Source organism: Rhipicephalus sanguineus, chromosome 6 (genome assembly GCF_013339695.2).
Source record: "Rhipicephalus sanguineus isolate Rsan-2018 chromosome 6, BIME_Rsan_1.4, whole genome shotgun sequence".
NCBI classification, from domain to species: Eukaryota; Metazoa; Arthropoda; class Arachnida; order Ixodida; family Ixodidae; genus Rhipicephalus; species Rhipicephalus sanguineus.
This window is the reverse complement of record NC_051181.1, coordinates 105803188-105818281: the sequence shown is the minus strand read 5'-3', so window position 1 is coordinate 105818281 and position 15094 is coordinate 105803188. Positions and strand designations below refer to the sequence as shown.

The 15094-nt window shown below is 46.3% G+C and overlaps 1 protein-coding gene across 1 annotated transcript in view; it reads left to right on the top strand.

Annotated features, from left to right (window-relative positions):
- Positions 1-15094, top strand: part of LOC119396089 (cathepsin L-like) — a 543104-nt gene that overhangs the window by 364758 nt on the left and 163252 nt on the right. The gene's annotated exons all lie outside the window — the stretch shown is intronic.

Sequence of the window (15094 nt, the reverse complement as noted above, 5' to 3'; positions counted from 1 at the left end):
GCTTTCCCGTTCCCCTCTCTCCCTGACGGCCACTGCTGACTCCGCATGTGAGAGCACATTGTCATCTCTTGACTTCGACAACATTGCTGTGGAGCAACGCAATGACCCGTGGACATCGTCTCTTCTCGACCTTCTCTCCGACCCCTCTAAAGTCCCAACATCACGAACGCTCCGGCGCCAAGTTCCGCACTTTGCGATTCGCGACAAGCTCCTCTATCGACGCAACTATGCACTAGAAGGTCGCAAGTGGCTGCTCGTAGTCCCGCGAGCCTTGAGGTCGGAGATCTGTTCCTCTTTTCACGCTGACCCACAGTGTGGCCACGCAGGAGTCTTCAAGACGTACGAAAGACTGCGACACCGTTACTACTGGCGTGGCATGTATACCTTCGTCCGCAACTTCGTCCGCTCTTGCCGCGAATGTCAACGCCGAAAATCTCCACCGCACGTCTCCGCCGGTGAACTACAGCCTCTGCCATGCCCTTCCCAACCTTTCGATCGGGTCGGTATAGATTTTTATGGGCCGCTTCCATTGACTCCTACCGGCAACAGGTGGATAATAGCTGCAGTCGACTACTTGACACGCTATGCCGAGACTGCTGCTCTTCAAAGTGCTACGGCACAGGATATCGCCACTTTCATACTGCGCCGTTTTGTGCTGCGTCATGGAGGTCCTCGAGAACTCCTCAGCGACCGTGGCCGTGCCTTCTTATCCGAGGTCATTGAAAAACTGCTCGCTGAGTGTGCTATTGTACATCGCACATGCACCGCTTATCATCCCCAAACAAATGGCATTACAGAGCGCTTTAATAGAACTCTTGGTGACATGCTCGCTATGTAAGTCACACCTGATCACTCTAATTGGGACCTAGTTCTTCCATTCATAACCTACGCCTACAATACCGCGACGCAAGCTACGACTGGTTTCTCCCCTTTTTACCTCCTTTACGGTCGCCACCCTTCCCACACCATTGACACCATTCTGCCCTATCGACCGGACACGTCCGAATGCCCGACGATCTTGGACGCCGCCAGACACGCAGAAGAGTGTCGCCAGCTGGCCCGCCGCTTTACCTCCGATGACCAGAACCGCCAAAAAGCAATCCACGATGCCCAGAACTCGACTCCCGTTTTTCTTCCGGGTGCCCTTGTGTGGCTTTCAGTGCCGCATCGCACACCAGGGCTCTCTTCCAAACTTCTTCCTAAGTACGATGGGCCATACCGCGTTTTAGAACAGACTTCTCCAGTGAACTACCTTATTGAGCCTCTAACGCCGCCGTCTGACCTGCGACGTCGTAACCGCGAGGTTGTACACGTTCAGAGACTCAAGCCGTATCATGGTTCTACGGTCCCTGCAGACGACTAGTCGCCAGGATGGCTCCTTTTTTTTCAGCGGGGCAATTGTAACGAAGAGGAAGTGCTCTGGCGCAGAGGCAGCATCATCGAGTGTGCAGCAGAGGCTCGAGCTAGCGAACTGCTCTCGGTGCATTGCGCGACCAGCGACCAGCTACACACTCAATAAATCGCCTTTATAATATATATATATATATATATATATATATATATATATATATATATATATATATATATATATATATATATATATATATATATATAGAGAGAGAGAGAGAGAGAGAGAGAGAGAGCAGTAGTATTAGTATTCAAATAATCATGGTATGGCCTGCTAGACGGTCTAAATTACCATTTATTTAGAATTAATAACAAACGACGTAAGTGACGCTTACTGTTAACGTAGACACTGCATCCCACGATTCAACTTTTTTTTTCTTTATTTTTGTGCGTGGACTGTGAATCGGCTTTGTAGGTCGTGCTATCTGGACTAAGGAACCAGCGATGCTTTTGAAACCTCACTTATAAGGAACACGGATGTAGATTGCGTCTGGGCGTTCGTTATCGCGTTTAGACGTTGGTGGAGCGGTAATCTAGTGACTACAGCGTCAAAACAGCTCCCGTGACCCGTTGTAAGGCACAGAAGGGATAAGCTCATTAGTACACGTGCCCGCATTAGCACCATTGCTGTAGCGGCATTCTTATAGTGTCGTGTTGTTACCTGCACTGATAAGGAACTCAACGTGATTACTAAGCGGTGCTGATCGTCCCCTTTGCCTGCGAACCGCGCTTGATTCTTATCGCAGCCAATGGCCCACGTGACGGTAAACATTCTTTATTGCGCCGTAAGCGAAAGGAGTTTCGCATCGAAAGTAATGGGTAAAAATTTTTGCCTGGAGTGTCCACATAACTGTTGTGGAAATAAATGTTGTTCACATAGCGACCCGTTCTGATCAGTCTGTTACGAGCATAGCTCGGAAAAAAAAAATGTGAAGCTCACAAAGACTGACTCATGAAATATATTTTGGCCTTATGGCTCACTCCGACTCACTCATCAACATTTTCCTCATTCAGACTCACTGAAATTTTTCTCAACCGGACTCACTCGAACTCAGACTCACGAAAATATTACTCAGCCCGACTCACTCAGACTCAGACTCACGGCTCGAGTCTGAGTGAGCCTGAGTAAGTCGACTCACGAGAGTTTGCCGACGTATGGTTACGAGGTTCGAATCAGTGAGGTGTATTTATTTTATCCGCAGTGTACCAAGCTTAGATAACAGCGTTTGTAACCACGGAAGGAACAGCTTACATCTGCTACTCCTGACAAACGGCTCCCTATTAATGAACGAGGAAACAATGACACTCACCCCTAACCGATTTTATCAAGCTGCATTGTTAGCACAATGATAAAAAATATTTGAAATCAACATATGCGGTCGTGGCTCACGGCCAGTGAAATGAAGGACCACTTCGCGTTTCTCACTGGAATTGATTGATGCCCAGCGCCTACGTACATGAAGAGTAAAAGAGGAGGGCCATGCTTACAGAGCGAATTACTCCGATTCAGTTCTTTCATAACGTCTTTCACCCAGTACTCCTATATATGAGCATGACACGACGTCATTTCCCTAGACTCCTCCACCTTTTTCTGTACGTTGCCAGTAATCTTTTCTTACGAAAACTTTTTCAGAGGCTTTCCTTGGATAAACTATAACCGGAAACGTAAACAGAAGGCGAATTAACACACAGGAAGTGGGTACCCGTAAGTAACTTGAGTTACGCAGCAGCAGCTAGACGCAGCAGCCACTGTCAGTAAAACCCGAAGAGGTTCACGAGGAAAGGGTCTCCTTAAAATATGGCGGTTCTACTCGAAAGGTGAAGCGACTGTTTGTTTGAGAGTTACCCTTGAGCTTCTCAGCTACGCATCGCAACATTGCACGGATGCGACATTTTGCGCGACGCATCACGCAAGAAAAAGCCTGCTGGACAAAGAATGCAATGCCCTGTCTGCTACCAACTACAGTGCTAGCGTGATTCGTGTCACAACTCAAGACTAAAAATTTACATTACTGCTTATAACAGAGAATGCATGCATCAGCTGTCTCTCACTCTCACTGTGTGTGTGTGCGTGTGCGCGCGCGCGCGCGCGCGCGCGTGTGTGTGTGTGTGTGTGTGTGTGTGTGCGTGTGTGTGTGTGTGTGTGTGTGTGTGTGTGTGTGTGTGTGTGTGTGTGTGTGTGTGTGTGTGTGTGTGTGTGTGTGTGTGTGTGTGTGTGTGTGTGTGTGTGTGTGCGCGCGCTACACACACAGTTATTTTCGCATGCGCTATCAGCGGGACAGCCCGAAAACCATCGCGGCGACACCGAAGATGTCAATGTGCCCCGAGCGTCCGTATAATTGCGATCGCAATAACAGTAAAATAAATAGCGCTGAATGCAAAATCACACAATTACGAAGGAACCCGTGCACTTAGTTAAAAGCCTTAGTATACACTTAGTTATAACAGGTCATAAGGAAAAAAAACAAAAACTGCGCATCACATGACGACATTCTCGCAACTTCTGAGGGATGCCCACACTTCTATAACGGTATATACGATTCCAAAGAGTGTGCTTCCCCAGCGTTCCATTCTTGACGCGAGGTTCTATCCTGCGCTAAACATCACAAGGACAAATTAACAATACGTGTCTTCGTCCGATTCACCACCCGTACACCACGATTTCGATAATCCGGCAATAAACAGGAACTTTCCGGTGAAACTAGAGAAATTGATGCGAACAGAACGTTTCCATGTGGATTCAGCGTTCACTCCAGAGAAAATGGAAAAGCTGGTGTTATCGCCTCAGTTTTAAAGTATTATTAGCGTCTTGCCCCAACAACCAAAAGGAAACGCGTTGATACGTGTCTGCTTCTGCTCCTCGGCCGATAGTCGACGACGAAGCATGGAGGGTGCACGCGGGTGGTGTCACGTGTCAGTTAAAACCCATTCCCCGCGCCGTTGAGCGTAGGTATCGCTGTCGGCACGATACGACGCGCTCGCTGTCCGAGTCATCGGTCTCGTCGTGAAGACGCGACTATATGCTTATCTTTGCTTACGCGTAAACACGCAGGTGCACGTGCGGAGTTTGTACTCAGTCACGTGAATTCGCGCGTGAAGGCTAGGATAGCATCATGCGACAACGAGTGACGAGTTGCGACTCGTGATCTTCTTACCTTAAATAACACCGTTGTCACGCGGGCTCATTCGGTCGCGATTAGGGCCGATCCGGTTTGTAGGCTCGGTCAGGGTCCGGTGCTGCTACTAATCGACGTTTGATCGCGACTAGCCCCGATCGGAATCAAGACGATCGCGAACTGCGCCAAATAAACCTTTCCTCTCTTGTTGGCGTTATGCTTGACGTGTATATTATACAGGGTGTTTCAAGAAATGTGTCCAACCTTCTCAAAAAATCAGGAAAATGCGATATTTGCTCGGGGCTTTCAGAATTGCTTTTTCTGTAGCGGCAGGAATCTTAAGGTAGTTAAGGGCTTAATTTAGGACAGTAATTAAGAAAGTTACATTAATTAACTTTTTAATTAGTGAAGTTCGGTGATTGTGTCAAATGGGAGAATTGAAGTTCTTCATGCGAGGAACCCATCCGAGCTTTGAGATTTCAAAAAAGCGTCCTCTGGTAATTGTTGTGGCGTAATGAAATTCAACGAAATGCAACGGCTTTCAACAGCGAAAGCCGTCGAATTCGGTTGAATTTCATTACTTCGTAATTATTACTAGAGGCCGCTTTTTCGAAATCTCATTGTTGGTATGGGTTTCTGGCACGAAGAACTTCAATTCCCCAATTTGACACAGTCGCCTAACTCCACTAATTAAAAAGTTAATTAATTTAACTTTCTTAATTACTGTCTCAAGTGATGTCTCTAACCATCTTAAGATGCCTAGCGCTACAGAAAAAGTTATTCACCCACTTTGGACGTCTCAGAAGAATATGGCAGTTGCATTCTTCCATGTTTCTGTTAAAGTTTCGCCATTGAATTTGGTTGAAATTCAGTACTTCGTAATTATTACTAGATGCCACTTTTTCGAAATCTCAAAGTTGGGTTGGGTTTCTGACATGAAGAACTTCAATTCTCCCATTTGACAGAACCACCTAATTCTACTAATTAAAAAGTATATAATTTAACTTTTTAAATTACAGTTGCAAATAATTACTTTAACCATCTTAAAATCCCTGCCACTACAGAAAAACCAATTCCGAAGGCAGCAATCAAATATCGCATTTTCCTGATTTTTTGAGAAGGTTGGACACATTTGTTGAAACACCCTATATATATATATATATATATATATATATATATATATATATATATATATATATATATATATATATATATATATGTGTGTGTGTGTGTGTGTGTGTGTGTGTGTGTGTGTGTGTGTGTGTGTGTGTGTGTGTGTGTGTGTGTGTGTGTGTGTGTGTGTGTGTGTTCGCTCACTCTAAGAAAAAAAGAGATAGTCCCCTGACTCTTTTTCGTGAGTCCTGACTTCCAACGTCTATGACTCTAAAGAGTGACGTGAACTCTTTTAGGAGATCGTTATACACTCGCCGGAGAGTCATGGGACCCAAAAGAGAGTTAACGTGACTCTTTAAAGGGAGTAATATGCGTGGCAAGTCAGGGTGCACCAAAATGAGCCACTCATACTCTCTTTGTTTTTTGTATTTTTGTTTTCCTTAGAGTGTATAAGGCTGAAAATCCAACTTACGAGCTCCAGAAGATTCGACTGGTGCACTGGCGAGCGCAATTTGGCGCTGATTTGAATGGAATTGGAAACACCGAAACACCGCCGGCAACGTTTATCAGCGGTCCGAATAACATTCGATGGCACACTGCGAACACGCAGTGGGGCATAACGTGAGACGTTGCCACGAAAGAATACAAATGTTGTTTGTGCGACGCGCCAAGGAATGCTTTACACGCTGTCTCGGGTTTTCCTTCAGTAGCAGCGGCTCCCTCCGACGAAAACACTAACCGCACGAACCATTAATTAATGCCAACACAGGAGATTCTTTTTTTTTATGTGCCACCACACGACGTTATACACGCATAGGATTACGGTCTGAAGTTGGGCATGTACTGAATGCACCTCAGCGCCGCAAATAAAGGAGCATAAAAAGAAAGGCAACCAATTGATCGTTATATATGTTTATCATTGAATTCTTCGATTTGAAATTCTCATCACATTCAACTTCAAGGGGGTCCACTATATTAGAGCCGTATTTTGTGAAATGCAGTGTGCCTTCCTCGTAAGTATCTTCAAAAAAGGGGAAAGCTTGTACATGGTATTTGCGAAACGCACAAGGTTACCCCGCGTGACTAGATGTCTCTGTTGGTTGCTCAGGTAGAGCGATTACACCGTGGCGTGTGAAGTTTCTTCAAGTGCGCGTACGTGCTGCAAGCTTGCCGTGGTTTCACACTCCATGTGTCGATGTGGAACCTGTGCTTGCACAATACGTCAGCATTTGTACGGAATATGTCAACACTAACGGTACAGACAACTCTGATTTAGTCTCGTCATTACAAGTTCCTCTCTGCGATTTGTACATGAACAAGGTTTTCTACATGAGCAAATTTTATATTCTTAACGTTTTTATCTAAGAAGGAACAGATACCACATTTGACATGACAAGAAGAAGCGCTTGCATGCAAGGTCGCAGTTACGTGTCACTCCTATTTCCAGAAGCGCGTTGTTCCATGTTACAGCACCAAAAAAATTCTAATCGTTCACCATAGGCATAGTCTACGCGACCACTCACTCGTCTCGCCAAATCTGTGCTTCGACAGACAAAGAACCCCCCCCCCCCGCCCCCTTCCCGACGAGACATGCATGCAGTCCTGCCCTGTGGCCAATCCATCCGGCCGCATGCTGTCAAGGAGGACAAGATTGCTCGTGTACGCGTGTTCTAACGCGCAATGCAGCCGCGTTATACGACAGGCAATAAATTGCAAGAGGAAAGGGAATCGTTCCGGCGGGACGCATTCTTTGCCGCCGTCTGCAGACGGGACGATGAGACATTTGCAGGGTATACAGAAGCGCGTACACGCCCGAGCTATACGCGGCTGATTAATTCTACTGACTGATTGACGGCCGTGCTCTTATTATATGTATATACGGGCACACTCCCGCACACTTACTGCTGCGTCCGTCTGGTTTTTGCTAAACTACGCCTTGCCTTGAAGACGACAGTCATATGTACGTCATTTGTCCAGCGGGTGACGTGAAGGCCCCGGTGGGAACACGAATGAGAAAAGCACACCGACCGCAAGCTAAAGAATGTGGACACTGTAATCTAGCAGTTTCGTCGTACAGTCTGTTTGTTATCCAGCGCTAACGTTGCGAACGATATTATGAGCGCCTACAAGTCATCCATGACGCTTATGCAGCTGCTGCTGCTACGATCCTCCAGGCGTTCTTTCTATTTTAGTCTCTCGATTCAGTAAAAGATGGAGTAATCTTATTTGTGCAGCTTTCAGCTTCCACTCTGACTAATTTTTTTGCGGAAAAAAGTTGTCGCAAGCACTTGCTCTCGCTATTTATCGATGTGTGATTGCATCCAACGCTACAGAACATATCTTCCATGCGCCGTACCAGGGTCAGGAGGCGACCAGGTTCACTTCCCTTCCTCCTATTCTTCTGCGACTTTTTTTTTCTGGAGTCGTTCTACCGCTCCGTCCAATTTCCTACAATGTATACCATAAAAGCGAAATGCTTGCTTCGTTTCCCATTGCCATACTTCCAAGCAATAATCAGTATCTCTATCGCACGTGGTTCTTGGGAATCCCGCGCTCGTTCAACATTACTGCCAATTTCAGTAATGCTATGCCACGCTGGTAACACGCATCCAATTCGCGACCTGAAAGTATATCGGAGGTACTACAGCCTTAAACAGAAAAAAAAAGAGAATGCAAGACAATAATGATACATTTCGGAAGGGGCAAAATTAGTCTCCAAAGTGACCAACATTTCTCAGTGTGGTGCGCGTATAGACGAATACACGCCGGCTAGACCAGCCTGTTTTTCAATGAAACAAGCTTTCTTTCCCCCTCTCTCTCTCTTCGACAAAGCGGTGCACTTTTGCAAGCAAACCAATCCAAAAGGCAAGTAGCCATATCATCCTTTAGTTTTCAAGCATAACCGTTCAAAAAGTAGTGGCGTTTGTTTTTATAGTCAGAAGTGTGAGCCATTATGGAGTATAGTTTATGCTTTTTACCAATTCTATGCTACTCTATAAAAAGTGTTGCCCGCCCATCCATGGATGGTTGCAGCAGGGTGGAAGCTACGAGGTGTAAGCAAACCACGTGCTTGCGCAGCAAAACATAGTTTTGTTTGTAATGTCATTGTAATTGGAGAAGGTTACGAAACTTACGATAACTGCGCTTGTTTGGCACATGCTACGCCAAAGAAGTACGTGATGCACCAATCACGGTTCGTATGTACATCATAAGCATTTCATTATTGCATCGGCAACTGCCGATTATTGGCAGTTGCCGATGCAATAATGGCAACTTGTCAACATGGCGACGCCCATGCAGACGCGATCTCCCGCTTAGATCCGAGCTCGCGCTTGCTACGTGCCCGCCAGTGCTGGGCAGTATCGGAGATACATGTATCTTAGATACTATCTTAGATACTCTTTGGGTATCTTGTATCTGTATCGCGATACGCCTCGCAAGACATGTACCAGTATCTGTATTTCCGATACATTGAAGAATGTATCGTGTATCTTAAGATACAAGATATACTGCGATCGCAACCCCACGGTGCGAAACAATAGACGTTAGTTGAACTCCGCTTCTCAAGCTGGTACTGCTCCCACTAAGGCACCACATTAAAACTGAAGCCCGAGACATTATCTTTCCGCCAGAGTTTTCCAGCAAGGGCGGACGATGAGCTCTGAGCGTCCCTACTGAGGGAGCAGAGTCACGTGGTAGCGCTCGCGTCGTCTCGACAGACAAACGCGCGAACTTATACTCCCAGACGAACTTTGTGTTCACGATTTCTTTTTTTTTTCTTTTTAGGTTTGTCAGCGCTATTTTACTTGGCTCTTTGCCACTATCCTGTGCCGCGTACAAATTCTGATGCCGCTGCAGAGTGCCGTTACCGAAGTTTCTCTCGTGTTGTACTTCGTTGCACAGGTCTGAAGAATGCAAAAAAAGGGGAGGGGGGAGTTTCTTTGCGTCTCATGGCCTTCATACATCGGCGATTTGAAGGACCTCATCACTGCAAGTTTGACTTACATGCAATGAAATTGACTAATATGCAGACAAGATTCGGACAGCTACAGCACCACCGGTACAGACGCTGGATCTAACAGAACAAAGCATTCACTTAACAGAAGCTATCTTGGCGTCTCTTTTTCTTTTATTCAATTAGTTCTCAAAATCATAATTTGATTATTAGCACAAGCTTTTTTTCAAAACTGTCCTTTTCCATCCCATACATTACCTAGCTATGTCTATATGTATTGCGTTTTTTCGGGTCTGCTTACGGCAATATTCTTTTAACGTGCTAGCAAGGTAAGCTATCTGGTTTATTCTTACTTTTAGCTGTCGGTATCATTCCTGCTACTGTTTAAATACTTATATTCCACTTAAGCTTACTGTTACTTCAAGACGACGTTGAGAACAAATATATAATAATCTGCGCGTGCTTGGAGTATACAGTAACAAAAATTCTGCTTACTGCTTAGTAAAACAGCGAAATTGAGTTTTCATGATAAGAACGTTAATTATTAGAAGCCACTTCAAAGATGTTAGCAAAGGGATTGGAGAAACATTATTATACAAAATGCTCCGTTTTTATAACGAGCGTTCCAACGACCGGGTTTACGCTATTTTACATAGGCGCTGAATTTTCTGTGGTCTTACCTTAACTGCGTAATGATCATAGCTATTAGGGGTTACCCGCCGTGGTCGTGGTTATAGTGCTTGAATGCTGACCCGTAGGTAGCGGTGGCCGCATTTCGATGCCCATGTGCTTATATTTAAGTTTTAGGACGCCACGTGGTCGAAATTTCCGGAGCCCTCCACTTCGGCGTCCCTCATAATCATATCGCGGTTCTGGGACATAAAACGCAACAATTATTATTAGCTCTTCGGCGTGCCGCCTGTATCATGCTTCTATATTTATTCAATGTGTTTGATACGGAGCCGCGTTTCTATTTTACGTAGTTACATTAGTTTCTCTATTTTTTAGCCTTCACTAATCACCAAGTAATCGGTGCTCTAAATGGCAATATAATGTGAATAGCGGCGGTGTCCTGCGGTGCTTTGTGCAACTACAGAATACGTCTGACACGTTTTCTGGGCTGCAGATGTCCTCTCATAGAAGAAAATCGTTAAAGGAGTACTGACACGATTTTGAAGTGCAGCAAAACGGACGTTTTTGGCATGTAGTGTTAACGCTCTCCCCACACCGCATCCAGGAAACACGTATAAATATTTAAGTTTGATTTTAAAGTTTTCATCTCCCAGCATCTGCAAGGCAGCTTCACCGCATGGAGAGCCCTATGACGTTTCAAGTCAGCTCACTTGGTTTGCGAAATCTGGGTTCTGCATGCAGCCTAAATCACAGAAATCGCTGTCGGAGGCACTGGACGACAGTTCACTCATCATGAACCACGTTCGACTGACAGCAAAGGACAGCAGGTGCATATTTCGTGGGTTGCAGTCTGCCCGTGACGTCACGGGCCGACTTGACACGTCACTATGAAGCCGCCCTCTCGAAACCGAACCGAAACTGTTGGTTGAAAGAAGCGGTATTAAAAATATATGCAATGCATCCCCAGGCACCACGACACTCTTTTTAGGGTTCTCGACACCCGTGCTTTCATTTAGAGCAACAACCCGAAAAATTTTAAAATTCATGTCAGTACTCCTTAAAAGATCGCGCATTCATGAGTACGCGGCTAACGAAATCTTTACGCCAGCAGATATGTAGAATATAACAGTCATAGCAGTTCTATGTCCTCTACGTAAACACGGTGCGTCGCAAAGAATGTCGCTACTAGCATTGTTGCTGATGTTACATGTCCGGTGATCGGGCATTGCGAAAACCGTGATACGTTCACGGGCAACGCAGAACTCCACAGCGGTATTTGCACCTATGTGCGGAAGCGTCTTATTGAAGTTCTTGTGATTAGATGCCAAACACGCTAGCTGATCGGCAAGCAGAGCAGCGACTCCACCCAATTACAAAAGCGACAAGCAAAACCGCTATCAGCGAAGTGTATAAAGAGCTATCATGTTAAGCAGCTAAAGAAGCGCCATAAGTTGTTTCGGGATGACACTGACGTAGCTTGAGCTAGAAGTACAAAACTTTTGAGATACCAACAGACATTACATTCAAGTGAAACCGAATTGCTTGCAATTAATAAATTTTCGAGCGAAAATCGTTGTGCACCGTCGTTAAGTGCTACATTACCGTAAAGAGAGATATATAATAACAAATTTCCGAATGTATCGAAATCCAAAAAAACGGCAGGATGTGGAAGATGGAAGCTTGCGGCGAAAAAATCCGTGAACTGGGACTGGGTGCTCGAGCGGACGTTTCGACAAGTGGACTTGTCTTCTTCAAGGCTGGAGTTCCAGCCTTGCCGAAACGTCGGCTCGAGCACCCGCCCCCTGTTTACGGATTTTTTCATCGAATGTATCGAAGTATCTTAAGATACAATTGAAATGTATCGTATCGGATACAATCAGCGTTGTGGTATCTTGTATCTGTATCTCAAATACTTCTTGCCTGAGTATCCTTGTATCATATCGCGATACAATTTCAAAGTATCTTTGCCCAGCCCTGCACTGCCCGTTGTCCTGACAGCAATAAATAAACGGTGGAATCAATCATCGCTTTGTGTCACCTCACGCTGAGAACAAAGTAACAGGCATGTTTTGACCTTATTATTGAGATCAGCTGTTGTTCATCTACGCCTGCTAAGCCTTGTCCCCGAGAATTGGAGAATGGATCTCGGAAACATTGCAAAATAGACACGAATACATTGCTGTCGGACGCAAATATAACGCAAACGCAAACGTCGGTTTAAAACTTGCGGGCCACAGAGCTCACGATGGCGACTTCATAATTTCGAGGCGGAAGGAACCAGCTTCCGACTAAAGCCCCAGAATGAAATACATTCAAAGGCTTTAGCTTCGACGGGTGCCGCCATGTTGTTTTTGTTCTCTCCCCCCCGGCGCTACCTTTGATGCCCTACGCTAAGAGCTTTTATTGCTATTATGTCCTCGCTTTACTCGTCCAACTCATTTTATTGCCTTTATCCAGCGCTGCCGTTGCTACCCAACGCTAAGAGCGTTGATTGCTGCCATAGAGTTTCATACAATATGGTGGTGGTGAATTTTTTTTAGAAGGCCAAAAAGGCAAAAAAATATTTAAAAAATTAAAAAGCAGCTTTGTGGGAAACTCTACGGTTGCTGCCGTGTGCTCACTCGCCCAACGCGTGAGCGAAGACGCTGTGGGGCATGAATACATCGTGACGGGTGCTCGCTCTTCCTATTAAATAAGCAGCCTTGTAGCTTCCGCAGTGTTGCAACCAGCCTGTGAGATGCAACATGGCATCTCACTGCGTCTTGCGACATGGCACGCAACTAGATTATCGCGCCGAGCTAGCCGAGCCCTCCGAGCGATGGACCGGCTTGTTTGAACTCTGCTTCGGCCGCGTTCATCTCCATACCGGAAGACTTCATACCGGAAGGATATGACGGCAACGGCGACGGCAAAAATCCGTCGAGACTGTCCATATAATTGCTATCGCAATAAAAAAATTCACGCATATCCACGAAGTGAATGATGATGACTGGGCGAAGCACTGGGGATCGTTCGGTAACCGTGAATCTCCCGTGACATTGCTCACTCGCGCATGCAAACGAGTGACAACGCGTGTGTGCAGTTATAGACAATGTGTTTTATTGGTCATAACTCGGGTGTCGTGTTGAGTTGTGGATTCCGTTTTGCCTTCATTATTACTGCATTGCGGTCCGTGAAATGTAGATCCATTGGTTCTTCGATCGGATCTAGCCTGAAGTTGGCGAAGACGAGGTGCATGCACGTTCCCCTGTTCGTGGTTGTTTGTTTGCAGTCATACGAAATGCATCGTAGAGCTTATCGAGACGTCATATGCTGCATCTCCGCGAGGTGAATGATGACGAATGGGCGAATCCTATGTCGACGTTGTAGTCGCCGACTAGTATAAAGGGTTTGTGCTTGTAGGAGTGTTATAGTGTTCTGTCACAATTATATGGTTGATATTATTGTACTGTTCAACCTTTTTTAGCTAAGCGCCTCAGCGGGCCAGCAGGCCCGGCGGACGAGCGGAGACACCAACTGCGCATGTGCGGCACGCTGGGACAGTCAGCGTTTTTACGGAGCGGACCGCTCGGCCGCTGGTATCCTCTGCTCAGCGGAGCGTGGCCAGCGGACCAGCGGTTTCGCGAGACAAGAGGGCGACCTCCAACACAAGCGGCAGCGGCATGTTGTCGGCGAGACCCGCCAACGCAGCGCTCGCTCTGCTCCAGGCGAAATGTCCCGGCGCTGCTTTTCAACATAAGAAGACCTCTGAAGGCGAGGCCGTTTGGAGATGACCTAAAGTGGATTCAAATCATCGAAAACTCGTGTTGATCTTTTGATTCGAAATAGGAGACAAGAAGACACAAGAAACTTGAGAAAGTACGTGCTACTTTGACATCTTTCCGTACAGATTACATTTGATCGCGTGTTCACAGACGTGCAGATAACTGCATACATTTCGCGTTTTTCTCAAGCGCGTCTTGTCGAGACGCGGTCAGCTTGGCTGCAAAACGAAGGCGAAAGCAAGTGGACGCGCCTTCACGCTACGCTCAACTGACTCCACAGCGGAACGCGAGGTGCGTTCTACGTTCAACGAGCGGGGCGACGCTAAGCCGCTTAGCTATTACTCTTCATTTCGTCTCGCGCTCCGCTGCCCTCTCCGCTCCTTCGTTGGGCCCGCTGGCCCAGCGAGCCGCTTAGCTATTACTCACTAATGTAAATTGAGTGACATAAAGTGACGTAAAGACTCGACGTCAAAGCTCCGTCCTAAGGTCCATAATGTGTACGTTGAAGTCGCTGACTGGTATAAAGGGTTTGTGCTTGTAGGTGTTTTATATTGTTTGTCACAATTATGGTTGTTGTTCGCCTATTTTGAACCTTTCTTTTATTCACACACACACATATGTTTCGACTAAAGCAACGGTTTTCTAACCACCACAACAGCGGACAATAAGCGTCGACGACAAAGCTAGGTCCTAAGGTCCACAATGTCTACGTTGAAATCGCCGACTAGTATAAAGGGTTTGTGCTTTTAGGTGTCTTATATTGTTCTGTCACAATTATGATTGATGTTGTGCTGGTTAAACCTTTTAGGGGACTCCATTCAAACCAGAGCACGCGCCGGGAGCGAGCGAGTAAACAAGAGCTACGCTAGACGCGGGGGGTACAAGGCTCGGCCCGAAGCTGCTTCGCCCCTCAAAAGAAGAAAGGAAACGTCGACTCGCAAAAGAACAACGACCACGCCCAAGACACACTGCACGTGCTAAAAGACGGCCGATGGGCCCTTCCGCCTCGCGCCGCATTGGGACGCGTCGATCTGTGAAAGACGCGATCCCGCAGTGGGTCTGAGCCACTGCCTCGACAATAACCAAAAACGAGGGCGACGAAGTTC